The 13,210-nt window shown below is 27.3% G+C and overlaps 1 non-coding gene across 1 annotated transcript; it reads left to right on the forward strand.

Annotated features, from left to right (window-relative positions):
* The first annotated feature begins 2,594 nt into the window (after nt 1-2,594).
* Nucleotides 2,595-2,667, forward strand: TRNAR-CCG (transfer RNA arginine (anticodon CCG)). The gene has a single exon. It is a non-coding gene; the product is annotated as a tRNA-Arg (tRNA).
* The last annotated feature ends 10,543 nt before the right edge of the window (nt 2,668-13,210 follow it).

The raw sequence follows: 13,210 nt of genomic DNA on the forward strand, positions 1-13,210 counted from the left end.
TACCCTTTAAATATAATAATTTTTTAATTTTTTAAAAATTGACCGTTACTTTTACAATTTTTTTATAAATTCGGCTATTTCTGCTTCTTTTCTCTTCTTATTTATTTATTAATGATTATTCTTTCATCTGTTCTGATATATTTCACTTTATTTTTAATAAATATAATTTTAGTTTATATAACAACTTAATAATATTACAATATTATCACCTACTAATATAATATCACGCATATTTAAAAAATATATATACACAAGTGCGATAGCTATCGCAAATGTGTTTATGCTAGTAAATAATAATGTAAACTGAAGTCGAGTATGTAAACCTAAGTAATAGCGACAATCAATCGAATCTTCAAGTTTTAATTCATTTACCCCTCTTTGGTGTTTTAATTGTCATAGTTCCCTTCATAACTTTTTGCCACGAATTTATAGAACTTCTTATCCACTCATGCATTAAAAGTTTTGTTAAACATACTTCATCTCTCCTTTTTTCCTTCACCTCACTCATGATTAAAATGCTAAGAGAAAAATTGAGTTAAGAAAATCAGTCAAATTATATTTAACATACTCATATTTCACTCATTTAAACTTTCTTAAGAAATAATTAAAAGATGAACATAAGAATTTTCTCTTTCTTTTTTCCCAATCAAAATAAGATCAATTGTAGTGTTATAGCTATAAAGAGGAAATACGAACTAATTGAAACTTATTTTTTTAATTTTGTTTGCGTTGCAGTATACAATGTGCAGCAAGAGATTGACTACCAAGAATGTATTTATTTTCAATTTTTTCTTATAATTATTTTAAAACTGAACTCTTTCCAAAAAAAAAATCTCTTGTCTGTCATAATTCCTTTTAGCAAATAAAATAGTAAAAGAAAAAACCAAAAAAAAAAGTAAAATAACCAAGACAGTTAACAGAAAAAAGTGGAAGAAATAAAAAACAATAATGGAAAAATATACTTTTAGAGAATGAATAAATAGGAAACAAAGCATAAATAACATTTTATTTCAAAAATTGTAACTAATATATATATATATATATATATATATATATATATATATATATATTTATAAATCCTATTTTTGATAATAAAATAATAAAACAGGATACATTATGTCCTATTTTACTTTTACAATTTTACTCTTTTAATTATTATTTTTAAATTTAAATAATTATTTATAATACAAAATTATTTTCCAGTTTTTCATCTTAATAACTATTTTTTTAATTCAAATAATTACTGATTATAAAAGAATTATTTCATATTTTTAATTTTAGTAACTACAATTTTAAATTTAAATAATTATTTATAATATAAAAACTATTTACATAGTATTATTTTTTTAATTTTTTATTTCAATAACTAAACTTTATTTCATCAATACTTGTATCTTTAGATATTTATAAATATTCAAAAAAATGTGATATAGTATCCTTGTTTATCTTAGCCTATAACTATATATGGAAAAAGATACACCCTCTTTTGTTCTTTCCAAGTTTATCATGTTAATTTTTAATTTTTAAATTTAAATAATTATTGATAATAAAAAATTATTTTCAGGTTATCATTTTAGCAAGATCTTTTTGTAGTTCAAATAATTACTCATGGTAAGAGAATTATTTAATCTTTAGTAACTACTTTTTTAAATTTAAATAATTATTTACACAATATTACTTTTAATATATTTTATTAATAACTAAAATTGATTTTATCTATAATTATCTTTATCTTTTGTTTTTTCAATTTTTTCTTTCTAATTACTACTTTTAAAGACTGAAAATTTATAAATATTTAAAAAGTATGTACATGCGCAACAACGTCTATGTTTATACTCATATAAAATATGTGGATATATTTTTAAATTAAATTTAATTACTAATTTAATATCAAATGGGACAAAACAAATAGATCAGTTTTTAAAAATAGATGACTAATTGAATCAAAATTTTAAATTGTTTGACTAAATTAATCCTTTTTTTTTAATTTAAATCTTTTAAGTAATTAAAGGATCAAATTAAACTTTTTAAAAGGAATAAAAGACTAAGTTAATCAAAATACTAAATCACTATTAAGCCTAAATAAATCTAGTAAGAGGTTATAAACTTTTTGATGCTCAATTTGTTTTCTTGAGTTAATTGCATTTATCTTCAACTTATAAAGATGTGATTTTTCTTAGATTGAACTCTATCGTAGTTAAACTTTCTTTAGTTTGCACTTAATGAATAATTTTGATTCCTAACATAAAAATTCTTTAAGTTTCTAAAATGAAACTATTTTAACCTAACATAATATTTCCCATCTAATTGCTAATAAAACAATTAACATTTTTTTTCTTATGATAATAATAAAATGTATAACTAAAAGCTATTATTATTTTTTTATATATAAATAAGTAATCAATCCTGTTATATAATGTACACAGCGACATTTTTTGTTAGAAATAATAAGAATTAAAACTACACATTTATAAAAATTTAGGACCAATATTATATTTAAAACTTTTTATTTTTATTTGACTTTATCCTCACTTGGGACAGTTTAAGTCGTACAATTTAGAACTTATAATATAAGCTCTTTCAAATGAATATCTGATCGCGTGGCCTAATGGATAAGGCGCTCGCCTCCGGAGCGGGAGATTGTGGGTTCGAGTCCCATCGCGATCGCTTTTTTTTAAATATTTTATATATATTATATATAAGTAATGGGAATTTTCAATTTAATCTACATACTTTTTCCCAATTTAAATAATTTTTATTAATTTTATTTTTTAAATAACTGTTTTTTTAAATTTAGAAATTTTTTATTTAACTATTTATTTAAACTTAATATTCTTTTATTATAAAACTATATACAAAATAAATACAAACTATTCATGTGATTTTCTTTACGTAAATGAAAACGATTATAAATCATAAATATATAAAGGTTAAATTATTATAGTGTTTCTATTTTCGTAGAGAAATTTCAAGTAAGTCCTTCTCTTTTTTTTTGTCTCAAGTCCCTATTTGAAGAGATTTGTTGCAATTAGGTCTTTTGTGTTAGTAATGCACTAACCGCGTTAATTATGTGTTATGTGTCGACTCATGGTTTTTTTATTTTTATTTTTTTTAATTAAAAAAATACCACGTGTCAAGTTGACGTTGTGCCATGTGGCAGAGACAGTATAATGTGGCAGTGACAATGCCACATGTCACTATTGAATGTGAAAATTCTTGATTTAATCATGTATTTTTTACTTTATTTCAATTGAGTGTCAATTTTTTTTAAACTGAAGCAATATCATCCTTATCTAAATTGAGACCAAATTTAATTTTTATATAAATTTTACAATAGTAATTTTATTATAATTGATATTTTTAACCAAATTAAGTTTATTTAAATTTATATTTTGCATTGAACTTTAAATATATTTATTTAAAATTTTACATCTCAATTTATAAAGTTGTTACTTTTAAACCAACTTTAACACTTATCTAGAAATTATTGATATATAAATATTTGAAACAATATTTAAATAAAGTTTAATGTAAAATATAAACTTAATATTGCTAAAAATATTATAGTGACATTTATATAAAGCTTAAATGTTGTCTCAATTTGAATAGGGATCAAATTGTTTAAGTTTAAAAAAAATTTGGGCCAAATTGAGATAAAATAACAAATACAAGGACTAAATTAAGAACTTTCACATTTAATAGTGCACGTGACACTGTCACTACCACATCACACTATCCTTTGCCACATGACACAACGTCAACTTGACATGTGACAATTTTTTTAAATTATAAAAAAATTAAAGTTAAAAAAATTAAAAAAACCAGGAGTTGATACGTGATACATAGTTAACGTTGTTAGTGTATTATTAACGAAAATGACCAAATTATAGCAAATTTCCCAAAATAGGGACCTAATTGAGACAAAAAAAGAAGAAGTAGACTTACTTGAGATTTCCCTACGAAAATGGGGACCAATAGATGTAAAACAATTAAGGATCTTTAGAATTTAGGATTCTCACACGATAAAACATAATAGAGCACTAACATTGATCCATAAGAGATCCTGTGAATATGCGTTCTTCAATTTGTATTCTTTCGTGTGCTCTTGAACCACCGTTTCCCAATTTATCTCTTTGCCTTTCTTTCTCTTCCTTTCTCTTCTCACACGTTCTTGATGGGTTACTATGAAAAAAACCTTATGGCCAAAGACAAAACCCCAATCCCTTCTATAAACCAACGTCCATCAAGTTTGTTTTTATTTTATCTTTATTTCATTTTATTATCACTTCTCATAATAATAACCAATAGGTCTTTAGATTTTATTAAATCACAATTGGGCCCATCATAATATTTCAAATGAGTCACTAATAGAATTAATTCGTCAATTAATTCTAACATTCTCCCACTTGACTCATATGATGTCATAACATTATGTGATTTAATACATAAACATAATGCGCATTAAAAGACATTGCATAGATTGGTTCCATCATTATTCATAATTAAAGATACAGAATAATAAGAGTCATGGCTGTCACACATCATTTGGTCGACATGATCCCTTCCATGTACTACTATATCATCCCTTTCTCCTTAATATAACCTTAAAAGCGAGAAGTCCATAATGGGTTCAAACATAATGTCATTTTACAAAGCAATAACATAACATAATTTGTTTTCTTCATCATAATTTGCATGCATAAACATAAAGAAGAAAACACAAATTTCAGAAACTTATACGTTAGGGAGCTCAGAGTGTCACATAAACATTAATAACATTAACAATCAACATTTAACATTCACTAGTAGACATAATGTTCATATTCTTTACATGGCCAACATACAATTTGGGTGGTAACCCTTCTGTTAAAGGGTCAACATTCATAAGATCTGTACTAATATGTTCTATTGACACTCTACGTTTCTGAACCTCTTCTTTAACGACAAAGTATTTAAACTCCATATGCTTAGTACCTTTGGAATACTTGTCGTTTTTAGAAAAGAAGACTGTTGCGAAATTATCATAATAAATTTTCAGCGGCTTGGAAATACTATTGACTACTCCAAGTCCTGAAATAAAGTTCCACAACCAATTAGCCTGAACTGTGACCTCAAAGCATGCCACAAATTCAGCTTTTGTGGTGGATGCAACAATGACAGACCCCTTCGCACTTTTCCATGAAATCGCTCCTCCAGCTAAAAGATACACATAACCAAATGTAGACTTTCTTGTATCCACACAGCCGACAAAGTCTGAATCTGTATAACCTATCACCTCAAGGTGATAAGATTTTCTATAAGTAAGCATGTGATTCTTTGTTCCATGTAGGTATCTTAAAACTTTATTTACAGTTTTCCAATGCTCCAGTCCTGGATTACTTTGGTATCTACCAAGCATACTAACTGCAAAGCTAATATCTGGCCTCGTACAGGTTTGAGCATACATCAAACTTCCAACAACAGATGCATAAAGGATATTTTCCATATGTTTCTATTCCATATCATTCTTTGGACATTGCATGAGACTAAACTTGTCTCCTTTCTGTATTGGAACAAGAGATGCTGAACATTTATCCATTCTGAATTTCTCTAAAACTTTATTAATATATGCATTTTGAGATAAACCTAACAGTCCTTGTGATCTATCACAAAATATTTCTATTCCTATCACATAATATGCCTCATCCATATCTTTCATTTCAAACTTATTAGAGAGAAACCTCTTAGTCTCACTTAATAGACCAAGATCATTAGTCGCAAGCAATATATCATCAATATACAGAATCAAAAATATAAACTTACTCCCACTGACCTTCAGATATATACACCGACCAACGGTATTTTCCTTAAATCCAAAGGACACAATAGTATCATTGAACTTAAGATACCATTGTCGAGAAGCTTGCTTAAGTCCATATCTCGATCTCTTAAGTTTACATACCATGTGTTCATTTCCTTCTTCAGTGAACCCCACCGGTTGGTCCATATAAACATCCTCTTCTAAATCCCCATTCAGAAAAGCAGTTTTAACATCCATTTGATGCAACTCAAGATTATAATGAGCTACTAATGCCATGATAATTCTAAGAGAATCTTTCTTAGAAACAGGCGAAAATGTTTCCTTATAGTCAATGCCATCTTTCTAAGTAAAACCTTTGGCAACAAGTCAGTCCTTGTAATGTTCAATACTGCCTTAAGAGTCACGCTTAGTCTTAAAGACCCATTTACACCTAACTCTCTTGCATCCTTCTGGCAATTCCACAAGGTCCCATACGTTATTATGTGCCATTGATTTAAGCCCATCTTTCATGGCATCTAACCACTTATCATAATTATCACCATTAATGACTTCTGAAAAAAGAAATTGGATCATTATCAATACTTAAGTCATTTTCTGACTCTTGTAGATAAACCACATAGTCATTCGAAATAGCAGACTTTCTATCTTTGTGAGATCTTCTTAATATTATTTCTTGTGGTTGTTCTACTATTGGTTCATTGTTAACCTCGGGATCATTAATTTGTTGTTCTTCTTGATTGTTGTGAGTTTCTACAACATGTGGAACAACAACTCTTGATAAAGAAGTACTAGCTAAAGGAACTTGTACTCTAACTTCCTTAATTTCCACATTTCGTGAAGCTTCACTCCCACTGGTTTCACCGTTCTCAATGAACCGAACATTTCCAGTTTCAACAATTATTTTACTATGGGTAGGACAGTAAAACATATACCCTTTTGATTTTTCTGGATAACCAATGAAATATCCACTGATTGTTCTTTCATCCAGTTTCTTTTCTTGCGGATTGTATATTCTTACTTCTGCCTAACAATCCCAAACATGCAAATGTCTCAAACTGGGTTTCCTACTCATCCACAACTCAAAATGATTCTTTTGAACAACTTTACTAGGAACCCTGTTCAACAAATACATGGTAATCTTTAAAGCATACATCCACAATGATACAGGTAAACATGAATTACTTAACATACTCATAACCATATCCAGTAAGGTTTGATTACGCCTTTCTGATACACCATTTTGTTGTGGTGTGCCTGGCATTGTGTATTGAGCACAAATACCACGTTTCTCAAGGAACTTAGCGAACGGACCAGGGTGTTGTCCACTTTCATCATATCTTGCATAATACTCACCACCTCTATCAAACCTTACGATTTTCACTTTTCTGTCTAATTGCCTTTCTACTTCATTTATATAAACTTCCAAGACATTCACTGATTGAGATTTCTCATGCAGTAGATAAACATGTCCATAACGCAAAAAATCATCAATAAAGGTGATACAATACCTCTCTTTATGATGATTTCAAGAAGCTGAGTGCTTCTCGTGGTTCCTTTCTTTGTGTGTTTTGTTTGTTTGCCTTTAATACAATCCACACACACATTCAAATCAGTAAAATCTAAATCTAGAAGGATTTCATTCTTTACTAATCTTTGCATTCTTTCTTTGAAAATATGTTCTAAACGTTTATGCCACAAGTAAGCAGATTGTTCATCCACTAAACTAAGTTTAGTGCCAACATTGTGATGCAAAGTCATAAGAGTTTCAACATATAAATTATCCAAATTCAATTTATATAAACCATCATAAAGTGTACCAGATCCAATCATAAAAGTACACTTAAATAAACTGAAACAACTATTCCCAAACTTAAAAGAGTATCCAACAACATGAAGCTTAGATAAAGAAATTAAATTCCTAGTGATAATAGGTACATAAAAAGTATCCATAAGGTCTAAGTGATATCCAATGTCGAGGATTAGACGATAAGTCTCGTCCACTTCCACTGGAACTTTCTCTTTATTGCCCATGAAGACAAACTTCTCATTTTGGTTTATGGTTTGGGTTGTAAGAAATCCATGCATCACATTAGAAACATGAGTTGTACATCCAGAATCAATCCACCACGTATTATGGGGAAGTTCAGTTAAGTTTGATTCAAAACATACGTAAGCATTATGCTCACCTTTCTTTTCCAACCAAACTCTACGCTTTATGCAGTCCTTCTGGAAATGTCTAGACTTCCCGCATAAATGACATTTGTCATTTTTTTTTTGGATTTTGGTTTAGGACTCGTCAATCTTCAGTGGTCCTTTTATCCTTTCCATGTTTCTTAGTAACTTTCTTTCCAACAGCTCCTTGATTCTTCACATATTGAATAGAGTGGCTTCCTAAGTTCTTCAGTCGGGTCTCCTCCTGAACTAGCATACTGTGCAATTCATGCACATTCCACTTGTCTTTCATGGTGTTGTAGTTCATTTGGAATGGACCATACTCAGACAATAATGAGTTTAGAATGAACTGCACGAGAAAACCTTCATCCACTATCATTCCTAGATACTTAAGTCTTGCTGCAATATTTGTCATCTGGATCACATGCTCATGCATAATACGCGAACCGTCAAACTTCATAGTGGTCAACGTATTCATCAGTGTCCCAGCGAGAGATTTATCAGCAGTTTAGAAGCGCTCTTCCACAAATTTCATAAATTCTTTTGTGTTATCGGTTTTGGGAATAGCTGAATTTATATTGCTTGCTATGCTCATTCTCATAAACATTAAGCTAATTATGTTTGATCTTTCCCTAGCTTTGTAATGGGCCTTCTCTTCATTGCTACTGGCATCCGTGATAGCAACCAGCTTCTCAACTTGAAAAACTAGATCAAGATCCAACACACCTAAGTGAAATTGGACTTGCTCACTCCAGTCAGGGAAATTCAACCCATTAAAGACTAGAACAGACGTAGCATGCGAGTGTAAAGATACTAGAACAAAGATTGCAATTAATACATGCCTAACATTAATGCTTTAAGTCATAAAACTAAACGTAAAAAATAGATTCAGACATAAACAATCATTATATGCATACTAATGTTCTCATTTGGGAGATCCAATAATACACAAACATAAGCATAATGATGCTAATCATATTATAACATAATTGATAATTAAAATATGCATCAAGTAGAATCACCTACTACCTTTGGTTATATAAATAAAACTAGTGACACATACAAAATTATCTACAATCATGCTCATTAATTATAAGAACAATTAATCAACCTTTGGACGATCCTGAAATGCCTTATAATTAATGAATTTCAATTAACCCATAAATTTAATTATCCATAAATTAGCATTCATACTAAGGGTAATTGAAATAAAAAACATTAATAATTTGAAATCATAAAAAATTTTAAAACTTTGGCCACTTTGGTGACTACAAAATTTATCATACTTAATTTCAAATAAATAATTACACATTTAATTGCTGTAAACTTTATATAGCATCCTCATTAATTTTAATTTAACAATAACAATCATAAATATTATTGCAAATTAAAATAAATTTATTAATTATTTATATAAATAAAATAATTAATATTAATTTTATTGGTAACGTAAACCAATAAAAACATTACACTTTAATCTTAATAAATAAAAAAAATAAAATAGCGTAAGAGAAAAGGAATTGAAATTGACACATTCACCATAACAGTTTTCATACTATGCCATTCATTACTTCTTTCCAAATTAAAATAAACAACTTTCATACGTACACAGTAACAGTAGCGAAAAACATGATTTCAATTAGTGGCATGTATTCAATAATGGCACATTCAATCTATTTGTAGTTAAACCACACACACAATTCCAATTAATGGCAACAATGAGATGCAATTTCAGCTGCGAAAAAACAATTCTCATTTTCAAACATGCATTCACATTCAACTTTTAAAGCGGCAAAAAACTTAAATGACCCTTAAAACTTTAATTAGGGTTCATAAAAATTGGAGACAAACATCATAAAAGGAGAAACATCTTAGGAGAATCATAAATCCTACAACATTTGCTCTGACAATTAAGGATCTTTAGAATTTAGGATTCTCACATGATAAAACATAATAGAGCACTAACCTTGATCCATAAGAGATCATGTGAATATGCGTTCTTCAATTTGTATTCTTTCGTGTGCTCTTGAACCATCGTTTCCCAATCTATCTCTTTGTCTTTCTTTCTCTTCTCACACGTTCTTCATGGGTTACTGTGAAAAGAACCTTATGGTCAGAGACAGAACCCCAATCCCTTTTATAAACCAACGTCCATCAAGTTGGTTTTATTTTATCTTTATTTTATTTTATTTATCACTTCTCATAATAATAATTAATAAGTCTTTAGATTTTATTAAATCACAATTGGACCCATCATAATATTTCAAATGAGTCACTAATAGAATTAATTCGTCAATTAATTCTAACAATAGAGTGATTTAACCATACATAAATATTGACGTGGGGTTTCTTAAGCTGGAGGAGATATGTAATCAACCAGCTTGATTCATTAGGTGGAATTGGGAATGACAAGAATATTCGTTCTTACGGGTATCCACAGATAAAATCTGTGACTTATAGTTGGTATCCACGAATATTTATCATTCGCATATAGTAGGTATTTTAATACTCGTTTATAAATGGATCAGGTACAAGTATTAGAATATTTGTACCTACGGATATCCATTACCCGCAAAAAATTAAAATTAAAATTTAACTAATGTTTTATTAAGTTAACTTTAATTAAAATTAAAATTTAATTTATACTTTTTTTAATTTTATTTAAAAATTTATAAAATATCTTTTCTTAAATATTTGCGGGTATCCATGGGTACCTAACGAGTAAATAGACAGATAATGGGTGATTGGTGTTTTTCGTGTTGTGGATCAAATTGTAGTTAAACATTATTTGTGCTCGACTTAACCCGTTGTCATCTAAGTGAAATGTACATGTCTTCTAGTAAGTTACTCATTTTAAGTTTCATTTGTTTTTGTTGAAAGTCTCACATCGACTAGACATAAGGCAACTTCATAGTATATAAGTGAGATGCAAACCTCACCTTACAAGTTGTTTTTGTGGGGTTGAGTTAGGCTTAAAGCCCTCTTTTCTAACATGGTATCAAAGTCATAAGCTTTAAAATAATATCAAAGGTTCTCTAAATATATTTCTCCATGTACATCACATATTTATTACACTAAATAATATAATTTCAAAATATATATATATATATATATATATATATATATATATATATATATATAATTCTTTAAGAATATATTAAAATAATACAATTTAAATAGAATATGTTGAGAAAAAAATATGTGATGATTATTTTTAAAAGTAAAATATTTAGATATTTGAAAAGAAAGAAAAGTTGTCAAATTATCTTTTCTTAAATATTTGTGGGTATCTACGAGTACCTATGGATTTTAAAACACTCACGAATGTTTTTTAAACACCCGACGAATAAATAGGTGGACAGTGAATGATCAGTGAATTTTTTGTTATATATATATATATATATATATATATATATATATATATAAAGATTCCCTCTTTTTTATTCATATTTTAAATTTTAAATTTTATCCTTTAAAATATAATTATTTATTAATTTTTTAAAAATTAACCGTTATTTTTACATGCTTTTTATAAGATCATCTATCTCTGCTTCTTCTCTTCTTTTTCTATTTATCAACCGTTATTCTCTTATATTTTTATGATATATTTTACTTTATTTTTAATAAATATAATTTTATTTTATATAAACTTATAACATTACAATATCATCATCTACTCATGCATATTTAAAAAATGTGTACACACAAGCACGATAACGCTTGTGTTTATGCTAATATATCAATATTCTCTCTTTTATATCCATATTTTAAAATTTCAATTTTACCCTTTAAAATATAATTATTTTTAAAATTTTAAAAAATTGACCTCTATTTTTACAAGCTTTTAATAAAATCGTCTATCTCTGATTCTTCTCTTTTTTTCCTATTTATCAACCATTATTCTCTCATCTTTACTGATATATTTCACTTTATTTTTAATAAATATAATTTTATATATTAACTTAATAATATTACAAAATCATCATCTATTAATATAATATCACGCATATTTAAAAAATACATACACATATGACTTAGAACATGTGTTTATGCTAAAGAGAATATTTCATTTCAGCGTACACTTTTTTTTTTCAAGTTTATCCGTTATTAATTAATAGTTTAACAAGTTTTTTCCTTTATCTATTTATTGTTTTAAATTTAGCCATTTTTTTTAAATTCAACATTTTTTTTCTAAATTTAATAATTTTTTGACACTAAAATCTATACTATTACATAAAGAGGATATTTCATTTTTTTTGTACATTTTGTTTTTCAAGTTTACCTAATATTAATTAATCGTTTATCAATTTTATCTTTTTTTACTGTTTTTGAAATTTAGCTAATTCTTTCACAGAAAAATTCATTTTTCGAACTAAAATAATTTTTTATAATAAAATATTGCAAACAATTTAAAAAAATTATCTACAATAAAATTTTTAAAAAATATTTATCTTTATTTTTATAATTATAACTATATAAAATTATAATTCTGTAGTTAAAATTAACTCAAAAATTAATAAAAATATAATTAAATTTTCATTATTATAAAAAAGATAATTAAAAATACTACTAAAAGTTTTGCTAAAGTTATAAATTTTTTTATAAAAGGAAATTTTTATCAATTTTTGTAATAAAAATAAAATGAAACTATGATAATATATGTTAGTGAAAATACATACGCGTAGGTCGTGTTATGTGTATAGAGAGAACCATTTATTAAGAAAGATAAATTAAATTCAATAGAGAAAAACACATTAGGAGTAACAAATCGAGTTAGTTTAATAATTCATTTTGATTGTCTGTTATTGGTATGCTAAAAACATATTGGTTAGGCTAACCTGTCATAACAAAACGGATTAGAATTTGTAACTCACCCAAAAGTGTGGGTTGGTGTAGAGATGGCAAATAAATACATCTGCGTGGGTATTGTTCGAACTCGTCTCTGTTTTGACGGAGAATTCCCGCATTGATTGGGTATGAGTATGGGTATGGAGAATCCCCGACTTTTTCAATTGGGTATGGGGATGGTTATGGGGATATACATATCCCCGCTATAATACTCGTCCCCGCCATATCTCCATCATCATTTAAATTATTAAATATTCACAATTAATTAAGTAACCATATATATATATTTAATTTTTTATTTCTTCTAGTTATTTGGTTTGTCATGAAATTCATTCACATCTCCAATATATTTTTCATCTTATCATAATATCTATGTAATTATGTTACAAT

This window comes from Vigna unguiculata, chromosome 11 (assembly GCF_037176805.1).
Source record: "Vigna unguiculata cultivar grain cowpea cultivar isolate G323 ecotype 2 chromosome 11, ASM3717680v1, whole genome shotgun sequence".
NCBI lineage: Eukaryota > Viridiplantae > Streptophyta > Magnoliopsida > Fabales > Fabaceae > Vigna > Vigna unguiculata.